General features: G+C 44.4%; 1 protein-coding gene across 30 annotated transcripts in view; it reads left to right on the plus strand.

The window, feature by feature from the left end:
- The window catches only part of rims2a (regulating synaptic membrane exocytosis 2a), a 711,765-nt gene that overhangs the window by 584,673 nt on the left and 113,997 nt on the right, over positions 1-13,095 (plus strand). The gene's annotated exons all lie outside the window — the stretch shown is intronic.

The raw sequence follows: 13,095 nt of genomic DNA on the forward strand, positions 1-13,095 counted from the left end.
GTGCGCACAGAGTAATGATGCAATAAAAGAGTCTGCATTCCCTGTGACAAGCTTCCATGGCTGAGACGGTGGTGGGTGGGTGGGGGTTGGCAAGAGCCCACAGTGACCCAAGTGGTAAAAACAATTCACAAGTCAACCTTAAATGTTCATTCTTTCTGTCTCCACAGATGCTATCTGATTATCCCTAGTATTTTTTTGTTTATTTCAGATTTCCAGCATCTATGTTTTTTTTCTTTTCTGGCACAAAATATTTAAAAGAACATGGGTTGGTGACTTTTCGGCTAGGAACCCTTCTTCAGACTGATCCCAAACTAATTCAGCAGGGTCTTGACATGATGACCTGTCCATTTTCTCCAGAATTGCTGCCCAGAAATCCAGCACTTTGTGTCCATTTGTGTAAACCAACATCTGCAGTTCCTATTTCATAATACTAAAATACAAAACAGTTTAAATGTGTTTTTAAGATTTCCTTGCTGGCTCAAAATTAGTGTTAAATAATTTATTTACTTAGATATTTACTTGGCTCCTGTACATTTTCTAATTTCTCATCTTTTAAACAATACTGATTATGGTGGAAAGGCTTTGGGATATGAGAGGATGATTCTTGGCATAGCCTTTTTTTAATAGCAATTGATATCAGAAGCTATGTCAGCTGCAGTGGCTGACCCAGTTATGTTTCTAGGGGCTTTTATGATTCTAATAGTGAGAGATGGTGATACTATTTAACGTTGGAATAGGTGGCTAGACACTATTTTTGAAGATGATCGTTGTTTGGCAGTGTCTAGTCTAGTTTAAATGTAAGAGTTCTCAACCCTCGCCTGAATATGGTGTGGATATTGCTGTATACTCGTATGGGGCTGCTTCACTTCAGGAGTTGCAAGTGGGTTTGAATGTTTTGTAATGTCAGCAGACATTCCCACTTATGATATAAGAAAATAACTACAGATGCTGGTACAAATCGAAGGTATTTATTCACAAAGTGCTGGAGTAACTCAGCAGGTCGGGCAGCATCTCGGGAGAGAAGGAATGGGTGACGTTTCGGGTCGAGACCCTTCTTCCCACTTATGATCTTGTTATGGAAGGAAGTTGATTAATGAATGGTGAATGAATTGATCGCAAATAACCACAAAAATCCTCATTTGTTTGTTAGGATTCTAGCTATTCAATGTTTTTCTCCTGATTCCCATTGAATTTTGTTTTACCAGAGCCCCATGATACAATACAATACAATACAATACAATATATCTTTATTGTCATTGTACAGGAGTACAACGAGATTGGTAATGCGACTTCCATTCGATGCAATAAATTAATTAGCTAATCAACAGAAATTTAGACAACCCAGAGAAACAAAATTAGAAACAGTTAAAACAGTATAAAGTGCAAGTAGGTCTGTGCCGGGTCGCTGTGTGATGTGACCATCCGACTCAGCAGGACCGGTTCAGAGCAGCTATGGCTCTGGGGATGAAGCTGTTCCTGAGTCTGGAGGTGCGGGCGTAGAAGGCCTTGTAGCGTCTGCCAGATGGTAGAAGTTCCAACAGACTATTGTAGGGGTGTGAGGAGTCTTTATGAATGCTGATGGCTTTCCTGAGACATTGTGTATTGTAGATGCCCTCCAAGGCTGGTAGCTGTGTCCTGGTAATCTTCTGAGCTCTGTAGATTACCCGCTGAAGAGCTCTCCTCTCTGCCTCCGTGCAGCTGAATTACCACACAGAGATGCCATGCATTAGGATGCTCTCTGTGGTGTAGCGGTAGAAGGTCGTCAGCAGCTGTTGGGGCAGACCAGTCTTTTTCAGTGTTCTCAGGTAGAACAGTCGTTGCTGTGCCTTCTTGACCAGCGCAGCGGTGTTAGTGGACCATGTGAGGTCCTCCAAAATGTGTGTGCCCAGAAACCTGAAGCTCGACACTCTCTCCACACAGTCCCCGTTGATAAAGATCGGAGCGTATTCCCCATTATATGACCTACGGAAATTGATGATCAGCTCATTGGTCTTAGAGGTGTTGAGGGACAGGTCGTTATCTGAGCACCAGTCCGCCAGGTTCTGCACCTACGCTCTGTAGCCGTTGGTGATCAGCCCGATCACCGTTGTGTCATCGGCAAACTTGACATTGGTGTTGGTGTCAAATGCAGGAACACAGTCGTGTGTGAATAGGGAGTAGAGCATGGGGCTCAAAACACAGCCCTGTGGTATGCCGGTACTCAGGGTGATAGTGGAGGACAAGTGCGGGCCCAGTCTCACTGCCTGCGGTCGTTCCGTCAGAAAATTCAGGATCCAGTCGCACAACGACGAGCTGAGGCCTAGCTGGTGGAGTTTGGCGGTGAGCTTGGTGGGGATGACCGTGTTGAAGGTGGAGCTATAGTCTATGAATAGCATCATCACGTACGTGCCCTGTCTCTCCAGGTGAGTCAGGACAGTGGGAAGAGCCAGAGAGATGGCATCCTCTGTGGATCTGTTTGCCCTGTATGCAAATTGATGCGAGTCCAGTGAGGCAGGGATGCTGGATTTGATGTGTGGGAGGACCAGCCTTGCAAAGCACTTCATGATTATTGGAGTTAGGGCAATCGGACGGTAGTTGTTCAGTTTGGTGATTTTTGTTTTTTTCGGCACCGGCACTATGGTAGCTGACTTCAGGAACTTGAGGACCGTAGCCAGAGATAACGACAGGTTAAAGATCTTGGTGAATACCTCAGCCAGCTGTTCGGCACAGTCCCTAAGTACCCTTCCTTGAACTCTGTCCGGGCCTGCAGCCTTGCGTGGGTTGACCCTTTGCAGAGCGCGCTGTACTTCCTGTGTGCTCAATGTTAAGACCTGTCCCTCTGCCTTGGCTGGGGTTATTCCACTCATGGTGGTGTTGCCAGTTTCAAAGCGGGCAAAGAAGGTGTTAAGCTCGTTGGTTAGTGTGACATCGCTGTGGGGACAGGCAGGGCTGCCCTTGTAGTCAGTGATGTCCCTGACACCCTGCCACATGCTGCTGGTGTCCGTGGTATTGAAGTGGTCTTCCACCCGTTGCCTGTGGATGTCTTTGGCCCTTTTTATACCTTTGTTCAGGTTTGACCTGGCAACACTGTAGCCATCGGCATTGTAATGCGATTCCAGAATCACATTTTAGTTACTTTCTATACCAATGGATCCATTAGCCACATCATTCTAGATCAGACCCACTCTCTAAGTTTGCTGCCCGTCAACCTACACTAACCTGATACCGATATTGAGGAGAGGCCAAGCTGATTTCCTCATGCTGAAAGTTTTAGTAGGCTGCACGTGGTGACATTTCAGGTCGAGACCCTTCTTCAAACTGACGTCGGGGGGGGGAGGGAGATAGAAAGATAAGGAAGAATTATGTGAAAACAGGGCAATGGGAATGAAGATCAAGAAAAATGAGGATAGGTCATTGTTAGCTGGGAGTAGGTAACAACAAATCAAACAGAGAAAATGTAGTCGGAGACAGTAAGACTGGTCAAAGAACTAGGAAGGGAGAGGGATGGAGAGAGAGGGAAAGCAAGGGTGACTTGAAGTTCGAGAAGTCAATGTTCTTACCACAGGGATGTAAGGTGCCCAAGCATAATATGAGGTGCAGTTGTTCCTTCATACACAATTCTCTGCAATTTCCTGCAGTCTTGGGCAGAGCTAACATAGATACTATATTTATAGAAGTACTCTGCTCATCCCAGTTACATTTCTGACTAAATTTTATGAAAATGTATTAATCATAAATTGTACTTTAAAATTATTTAGTTAACATTTTCCTTGCATTATACGATGTTTTACCTTTATTCGTGTGCATGCTGTCTATTTTAAAGGTGTGGACTCTTCTTATAAAAGTCGTGTGGTGTTTTCCACCAAATGAAAAGCCTACAATTGTAAGGTAAATCAATGGATTGCATATCCATCATAGTAGGTTGGGGGTGGGTGGGATCGAGTTGCTCTGATGGGTAATGGATGTGCTACAGATCAGGGCTTGGTGGTGGAGAGCATAGACCACTTGGAGCAAATAAGTGAGGCCTTAGGAGGGTGTTGTTGAATATGCTGAAGAGAGGCAATTGACAGAGAGCCAGCTGAAGGCCGACTTGAATTCTTGAGGAGTTAGAACATGTCCTCAAGCCTCATGAGGCACGTTGCAAAAAAACACAATTTTAGGAGACAACAATCTTCATCTTCATTTATCTGGTGGGATTTTAGTTTAGAGACACAGCATGGAAACAGGCCCTTCGACCGAGTCCACACTTACTGTTGATCACTCTTTTACACTCGTTCTCTGTATACATTCAGGGTAATTTACAGAGGCCAATTGATCTATAAATCTACATGCCTTTGGGATGTGGAAGGAAACCCAAATGGTCACATGTAAACTCCACACAGACAGTACCCGAGGTCAGGGTTTTAAACCTGTGAAACCAAACGGATTTGTTAGGTTTAAAAGAGGCACTGCCAGCAACATTCATCTATTTTAATGAAATTCCCCATTTCTTGAATAAGAGGGCATGCTAATATCATTAAAATATTTCCTGTTTTAGAAGTTTAACATCCTATCTGTTCATCAGGAATTAATGGGGAACCAATGTTTTCCTAAGGAGAGGTTTTGCTGAGCCCTCCTGTGAGTATTAAACGTCCCAATCCTTTGTTTTCGACGACTGATTTGGACATGAAGTATTACCTAGTTCACGAGGTACAAAATGTGTTACCATGGAAACAATTAAAATAATTTATAAAGCTGTCCTGGAGACAAACCAACAAAGCGTGGAAATTAAACATCACCATATTTTGTATTGTCTCAATATGACGCATTTCATGGGGACTCACATGATAGATTTGACTTCTTAGCAGATTGTCAGTGTTTTTGATTATTTCACCAGCCTGCCAACGTATCCTTCATTTTATTCATCAACAAACTATTTGGAAAGCTGCATTACAGCCCAAAACATATTACTTTCTTCTGAATAGGAGCAATGGACCCAATCCAAATGTAATCATTGATGGCAGTGTGGACTTCAATATTCATGAGAGATGAACTCACCAATACTGGTAAATACTGAATCATACGGTCATAAGGAATAGGTTTAGAATTAGGTCATTCGGCCCATCAAGTCTGCTCTATCTCACTCTCCTAGCCCCATTCTCCTGCCTTCTTCCCATAATCTCTGACACCTGTACTAATCAAAAATCAAAATACAATTCAGAAACACACACCTCCATTTGTTTATTCTGATTCTTTCCATTATTTTCAGGTATTGCACTGCATCATCAATAACTTGAATTGCCCTATACAACTAGTTCAACAATCTCTAAACAAAAAAATCTTCATCCAGTTGATCTGAAATGACAGAATAGCATTGTGCCATTTATTTCAATTTGCTGAGAGCTGTTTATTCACTGAATAGTGGCAATTGTCTGTCAACAAAGAAACGCAGCTATAAAAAAAACACTTGTCAAACAGTCCATTTATTTAGACATTTTCTTACATCCTATGCTTGTTGTGATGTTGGGTTTGAGTCAGATTGACAATTGCTATACCAACACGCTCTTGGTAGGGTGAACTTGCATGAAAAAGACTATTTATAGTAAACAACGATAATGGCAAAAAGGTCTGGGACTGTGTGATGGCACAGCCCCTCATTGTCTGCAGGCAAGTGAGGAGGCGCTGTTTATCCCAGGCTTGTCCCAGCAGTTCTGTCTTGCATTCAAAGGGGAGGCACTGGCGGTCTTGAGCTTGCTCCAGTGGCTCAGCCTTAGCCTCGATGTGGAGACACTGGTGGTCTCAGGCTTGTCCTCAAATAGGAGTCTCTTGTGATCCTGTGCCTGTCCTGGCAGCTCACTCTTGCCTCGTGAGGAAGTGATGGCAGTCTCAGGCTTGTCCTGGCAGCTTAATCTTTCTACTCTGTGTGGGGATGCAGTTACTTGTCATCTGTGGGCAGGTGCGGAAACGTTGGCAGTCTTGGGCTTGTCCCAGCAGCTCAGCTTTACTTTTAAGCCTGCAATAAGTGAAGCACAGGTCATGGAGATGTATTTTTTCTCTCCTTCCTGGCTGGCTGGGTATGGGGAGAAAGCAGGAACGGGGTACTGATTGTGAATGATCAGCCAAGATCACATTGAATGGCGGTGCTGGCTTGATGGGCCGAATGGCCTACTCCTGCTCCCATTGTCTATTGTCTGTTGTGTATTGGACTGCCTTGGTTTTGAGGAATAGAGTTGATGAGGTGCACGTGAGTTAATTTAATAACAGCTAATTGGATGCAGCTGTTGCTCCTCTGACCGTGGCCTCAGCTCAGTCGGACCGCTGTCCAGGGTGCCAGTGTTTTCCTGCAAGAAGGCGCTCTCCATGGTTCTGCTCTTCAGCTCCTCCTGCCATATCTGCCGTGAACACATATCAGAGTGGCATTTTAGGGAGGAAGCATCATCAAATACTGCTCCCCTCAGAGATGATCCTGGGACTTGTAAAAAAAGTTATCTGAAGCAGTGCCTTCAATCTACCACCTTGTGCACTATTTACCTTCTGTAAATTGATTAATTATAACTGTACATTTATTTTCCTTAAGAACAACCTCCTTTAGGTTTATTTAGAAGTGTTGGGCTTGGTCCTACTGCTATCTTTCCATTTTATCCACGTATGGAGTATACAATCTACTTTCATGAGGCTGCCTAGTTACCAGTAGATTCTCAATTGATTCTTCTTCAAGACGCAAAGAACTTGTTTGGCCATTTGGATTTCTGATAGAAAGGATTAAATACTTTGAACATTGGCATTCCGATGCGCTCAAATCATTAAAAATTCTTCCATTATGCTAGTAGCCCAGTAAAGTCATGCCCATATTCTCCACCAGTGAGGTGTTGGGAAAGACACCAGGTCAACAACGACTACACTGGCACACTTGTGAGCGGATGAATATGTGAAAAGTTTTATTCCTAGTGAAGGACGATAGTGGCAAGAATCAGTCCGTGTGTGGGCGCAATCTTTCTTCATCTGTGGGTAAGTGAGGAGATGCTGCCATGTCAGGCATGTCCCAGTAGCTCAATTCTGGCCTTAAAAAGGTGCTGGATATATCGGGCTTGTCCTGGTGGTCCAGCCTTGGCATTGAAGAGGAGTAGGTGGCCATCTCAAGCTTACCCGGGCTGCTCAGTCTTGCATCGAGGAAATGCTGGTGATCTTAAGCTTGTCCTGGCAGCACAGTCTTGCCTCAAGAGGAGATGCTGGTGGTCTTAGGCTTATACTGGTAGCTCAGTCTTAGCCTTGAAGAGGAAGCCTTGGCAACCTCAAGTTTGTCCCAAGACTCAGTCTTGGTCTCAAAGAGGTGACGTTGACAGACTCAGGCTTGCCCCGGCAGCTCAACCTTTGCACCCCATGTGAGGGCGCTGTACCTCACTATCTCTGGGCGTGAGGAGGTCCCAGCAGTCTCAGACTTGACCCAGCAATTCAGTCCTGGCAATGAAGAGGGAAATCTGGCAATTTCAGACTTGTTCCAGCAGCTCAGTCTTGGCCTCAAAGAGAAGGCCCTGACTTGTATCAGCAGCTCCAGCTTGTCCCAGCTGCTCAGTGTTACAACATCTGCAAAAAGGGAAACACAGCTAGTAGGGAGATGCCTCACTTCCTCCTCACTTCCTCCCCCTTCCCCTCCCTTCCCCTCCCTTCCCCCTCCCTTCCTCTCCCCTCCCCTCTCCCTAAGCAATTCTTATGGAAAAATCAGTTCTTTCCTTCTGGCGCTGCGTGCTTCAAATGCCCAATATGAGGGGAAACCTGATTAGAGCAGAGGCATCCAGTATACTCAGATGTCACTTTCAACCTTGCATACATGACACACAGAATGTGCAGTCCACTCATCTGGAAGCAGTCTTTACATTGCACGTGAGGCCTTCCTCACTGTCTGCTGCAGGGATCCTGCCTGATGGAGTAGGAACTGAATCATTGAAATTGAAATGAAAACCCATCTTGGATACATTGACTTCAGCTTATGACTAGTCTCCTTCAGACACCCCAGCCTGAACCATTAACTCTGTTTCGCTTTCTTCTAACTCTGACAGATTTGCTGAGTGTTTCCAGCATTTTATAGTTTTATTTGATACATAAACTCTATACCATCTTTTTTTTAAATTCTGCTAGTGACCTCATATGGGGTATAAATATCCATCTCCACTGGCATCAAAACCATGGCCTGTCAGCCTTGTTATCTTCACAAATGGAAGTGCAGCAAATGCACATTACAACTCTAGTGTACATTAAATAACACTATGAGAATCTAAAGTCAGATTTTATTGAAAGTTTCAGAGGTTAAACTTCAAGTAGTCATAAGTGTTTGAATAAGAAAACTAGTTATGAGGTTTTTTTCTCCCTTCTAGATAAGCCACTTTGCATTAAGAACGCGATAATAAGAAATTAAACAGACAGGAATACTGCCCTCAAATTTTCAACACTTTCTCCTTTCTCTCAAGGGCTGTGGTTCGTGCTGAAGTAGACCTGCAGATGCTGGGCATATCTTGTAGGTCACCAAATTGTCCATCAAAATATGGGACTTTATCTTAACTTACATTAAATGTCAATCCCTTTATCCTGGATCTGTACACTGTGGATGGCTTGATGATCATGTTTCGTCTTTCCACTGACTGAATAGCACGCAACAAAAGCTTTTTTACTGTACCTCGGTACACATGACAATAAACTAAACTAAACTAAATTAAATTAACTAAAGGACTTAGCCTTTAAATGTCTGGGCTGAGACTGCTTTCAAGATAGCTTAAAAAATATTTTTGGGGGTCTTGGGGAACAACTGAACAGTAGATTTTGGACTGCCATTTGTTTTCTTTTTCGGTGTAAGTGGGCAATGCAGGTAGATTCTTGTCAATATACAGTGACAATTGTTCAATTCATTGGTGAGACCACAGTTGGAGCATTAGGTGCAGCTTTACTTGCCCAGCTACAAGAGGGATGTTATTAGCAAATTTCAATTTCATTAGCAAATTTGCAGATGATACAAAGCTGGGTGGTAGTGTGAACTGTGAGGAAGATGCTATGAGGTTGCAGGGTGACTTGGACAGGTTGTGTGAGTGGGCGGATGCATGGCAGATGCAGTTTAATGTGGATAAGTGTGAGGTTATCCACATTGGTGGTAAGAATAGGAAGGCAGAGTATTATCTGAATGGTGTCAAGTTAGGAACAGGGGACGTACAACGAGATCTGGGTGTCCTAGTGCATCAGTCACTGAAAGGAAGCATGCAGGTACAGCAGACAGTGAAGAAAGCAAATGGAATGTTGGCCTTCATAACAAGAGGAGTTGAGCAAAGAGGTCCTTCTGCAGTTGTACAGGGCCCTAGTGAGACCGCACCTGGAGTACTGTGTGCAGTTTTGGTCTCCAAATTTGAGGAAGGATATTCTTGCTATTGAGGGCATGCAGTGTAGGTTTACTAGGTTAATTCCCGGAATGGCGGGACTATCATATGTTGAAAGACTGGAGCGACTAGGCTTGTATACACTGGAATTTAGAAGGATGAGAGGAGATCTTATCGAAAACGTATAAGATTATTAAGGGATTGGACACGTTAGAGGCCCCAATGTTGGGGGAGTCCAGAACAAGCAGCCACAGTTTAAGAATAAGGGGTAGGCCATTTAGAACTGAGATGAGGAAAAACCTTTTCAGTCAGAGAGTTGTGAATCTGTGGAATTCTCTACCTCAGAAGGCAGTGGAGGCCAATTCTCTGAATACATTCAAGAGAGAGCTAGATAGAGCTCTTAAGGATGGCGGAGTCAGGGGGCATGGGGAGAAGGCAGGAACAGGGTACTGATTGAGAATGATCAGCCATGATCACATTGAATGGTGGTGCTGGCTCGAAGGGCCGAATGGCCTCCTCCTGCACCTATTGTCTATTGTCTATTGTTATTAAGCTAGAAAAGGTGCAGAAAGAATTCACGAGTAGTACCAGGACTGAAGGGCTTGAGTTATATGGAAAGGCTGGGGCATTATTTCCTGGAGTACAGGAGGCTGAGGAGTGACCTTCTAGAGCTTTCTAAAATCATGAGAGGCCTTGACAAGATGAATGGTCACAGTTTTTTCCCCGCAGGATAGGGGATATTAAAACTAGAGGGCATAGATTTAAGGAGGGAGGGCTAAGAGTAAAGATGACCTGAGGGCATCTTTTTCACACATAGGATGGTCGCTCTATGGAACGAGCTGCTAGTGGATGTGGTAAAGGTGGATACTATTCCAATGTTTAAAAGACAATTGGACAGGCATGGTTTGGACGGGCAATGTTTTAAAGACATTTGGACATGAATGGTTTAGAAGAATTGAATTGAATTGAATTGAATACATTTTATTCGCCAAGTATGTATACATACAAGGATTTGCCTTGGTGCTTTGCTTGCAAGTTACAACACGATATACAGTAGACAATTAAAAATAAAACATTATAATTTTAAAATGTGAAGAATGAAATAAAATACCAGAGCAAAAGGAGGCTACAAACTTTGGCTATTGAGTAGAGCTACTGCTCGTGGAAAAAAAGGTGTTTTTATGTCTGGCGGCTTTGACACTCCGGAGTCACCTTCCAGATGGAAGTGCTTCAAAGAGTTTGTGGCCAGGGTGAGAGGGGTCAGAGATGATCTTGCCTGCTCGCTTTCTGGCCCTTGCAGTGTGCAGTTCGTTGATGGGGGGAAGGGTGCAGCCACCAACCTTCTCGGCTGGTCGAACAATGCGCTGCAGACTCCAGATGTCGTGCTTGGTGGCTGAGCCAAACCAGACCATGATGGAGAAGGTGAGGACAGATTCTATGATGGCAGTATTAAACTGGTCCATCATTGCCTGTGGCAGATTGTGTTTCCTTAGCTGCCGCAGGAAGTACATCCTCTGTTAGGCCTTTTTGACTGTGGAGTCGATGGTGGCCTCCCATTTAAGGTCCCTGGAGATGATGGTTCCAAGGAACTTAAATGACTCCACTGATGTGACTGTGGTGTTGTTGATAGTGAGTGGGGGGAGGGGGACCTCTCCTAAAGTCTACAATCAATTCCACCATCTTAAGAGCATTGAGCTCCAGGTTGTTGCAATGGCACCAGGACGCCAGCTGTGTCACTTCCTGTCTATAGGCAGATTCCTCCCCATCCTGGATCAATCCAATCAGGGTTGTGTTGTCCGCAAACTTGAGAAGCTCGACAGAGGAGTCCTTGGAGGTGTATTCGTTGGTGTAGAGAGAGTAAAGGAGAGGGGAGAGTACACAGCCTAGCGTTGCTCCTTTGCTGAGGGTCAGCCGGTCTGAGATGTGCTTTCCCAGCCTCACGCTGCTTCCTGTCTGTCAGGAAGTTGGTGATCCATTGACAGAGGGGTTCAGGCACAGTTAACTGGGAAAGTTTGGATTGTAGTAGCTCTGGAACAATGGTATTGAATGCAGAGCTAAAATCCACAAACAACATCCTTGCATAGGTCCCCTTGCGGTCTAGGTGCTGGAGGATGAAGTGCAGGCCTAGGTTGACTGCATCATCCACTGATCTATTGGCCCGGTATGCAAACTGCAGGGGGTTTGTGATATTTTTCAGTTGGGCCAGCACGTCTTTCAAGGAACTTCATGATTACAGAGGTGATTGCGACAGGCCTGTAGTCATAAAGACCAGTAATCCTTGGCTTTTTGGATACGGGAACAATAGTGGAGACTTTGAAGCAGGCATGGACAGTGCAGGTTTGCAGGGACCGATTGAAAATGTCTGTGTAGACTGGTGCCAGTTGTTCGGCACAGAGCTTCAGGGTAGAGAGGAAAACGTTGTCTGGTCCTGGAGATTTCCTGAATATCATACAAATAAAGGCAAATGACACTAACTGGTATAGGGAACTTGATCTGTATGTAGTATAAGAAAATAACTGCAGATGCTGGTACAAATCGATTTATTCACAAAATGCTGGAGTAACTCAGCAGGTCAGGCAGCATCTCGGGAGAGAAGGAATGGGTGACTTTTCGGGTCGAGACCCTTCTTCAGACTGATGTCAGGGGGGCGGGACAAAGGAAGGATTGATCTACATGGATAAGTTGGGTCAATGGCGTGTTTCTGCTCTAATAGCCTAATGCCTATAAGTTGGAGTTTGCCCTTTTTGGTGTGTGAAATAAATGATGTGTGTAACGTCAGCATTCAATTTAAAGTCTCACAAAAAGGGAAATTGCCAAAGACCCCTTAAACAAAAACCCAGTGTGGTTCTCACCATCATTTATGCATTACAGTATCTACATGTGTGGTTCCTGGTGATAGTTGCCTGCAGAGGTTGCAGCTCTTTGCTGCTGTGAATCATGAGAAAAGTGTAATAGTTCAAAAGAACCTCTATCCCGGGAGCCACTGGGCTGCTCAAGTCCAGCATGGAGTTGAGGTAAAGCACAGGGAAGGAGAAGTTACATATTTTCTATATGGCAAAGCAACAAACACCTCACTACCCTGCCTGCTAACCGACAAATGCACAGATTGAGTCCCATGCTGCAAGTGGCATCGTGCCACTGCGAGATATGGAGTCGTCATATTGGCAGTGATTGCTGCATGTAGCTGTGCAACCAATTATACAGAAGGACAGCTATATGTTATGGGACATCCAACTATGCATGTAGAAATGGGTTACTGAGTAAAAGCTCAGGCCAGCAGAGAGAAATACACTGATGGATTTGTGGGTTAATTTGTCATATCTCCTTGGTGATTTACAGTGGTTATAACACACCGCATACTGTGGTGTGTTTTCGTAAAACGGAGCTGGATGTGATCCCTCTAACTTGATCAACAATTGGTCTAGGTTTAGGGATAGGTTTTCAAGAACAACTTCTTGAAGGAGAGGGGAAGAAAAAAAATAGACCTGCAGAGTATGGAGAAGTTCAGGAATGGGATTCCAGAACTTAGGGCGCATGGTGGCATAGCAGTAGAGCTACTGCATTACAGTGCCAGAGACCCAGGTATGATCCTGACTATGGGTGCTGTCTGTACAGAGTTTGTACGTTCTCCGCATGACCTGCATGAGTTTTCTCCAAGATCTTTGGTTTCCTCCAAAGATCTACAGGTTTGTAGGTGAATTGGCTTGGTAAAAATATAAAATTGTCCCTAGTGTGTGTGTAGGGTAGTGTTAATGTGTGGGAATCGCTGGTCAGTACG

The sequence above is a fragment of the Rhinoraja longicauda genome, chromosome 4 (genome assembly GCF_053455715.1).
Source record: "Rhinoraja longicauda isolate Sanriku21f chromosome 4, sRhiLon1.1, whole genome shotgun sequence".
Classification (NCBI taxonomy): Eukaryota; Metazoa; Chordata; class Chondrichthyes; order Rajiformes; family Arhynchobatidae; genus Rhinoraja; species Rhinoraja longicauda.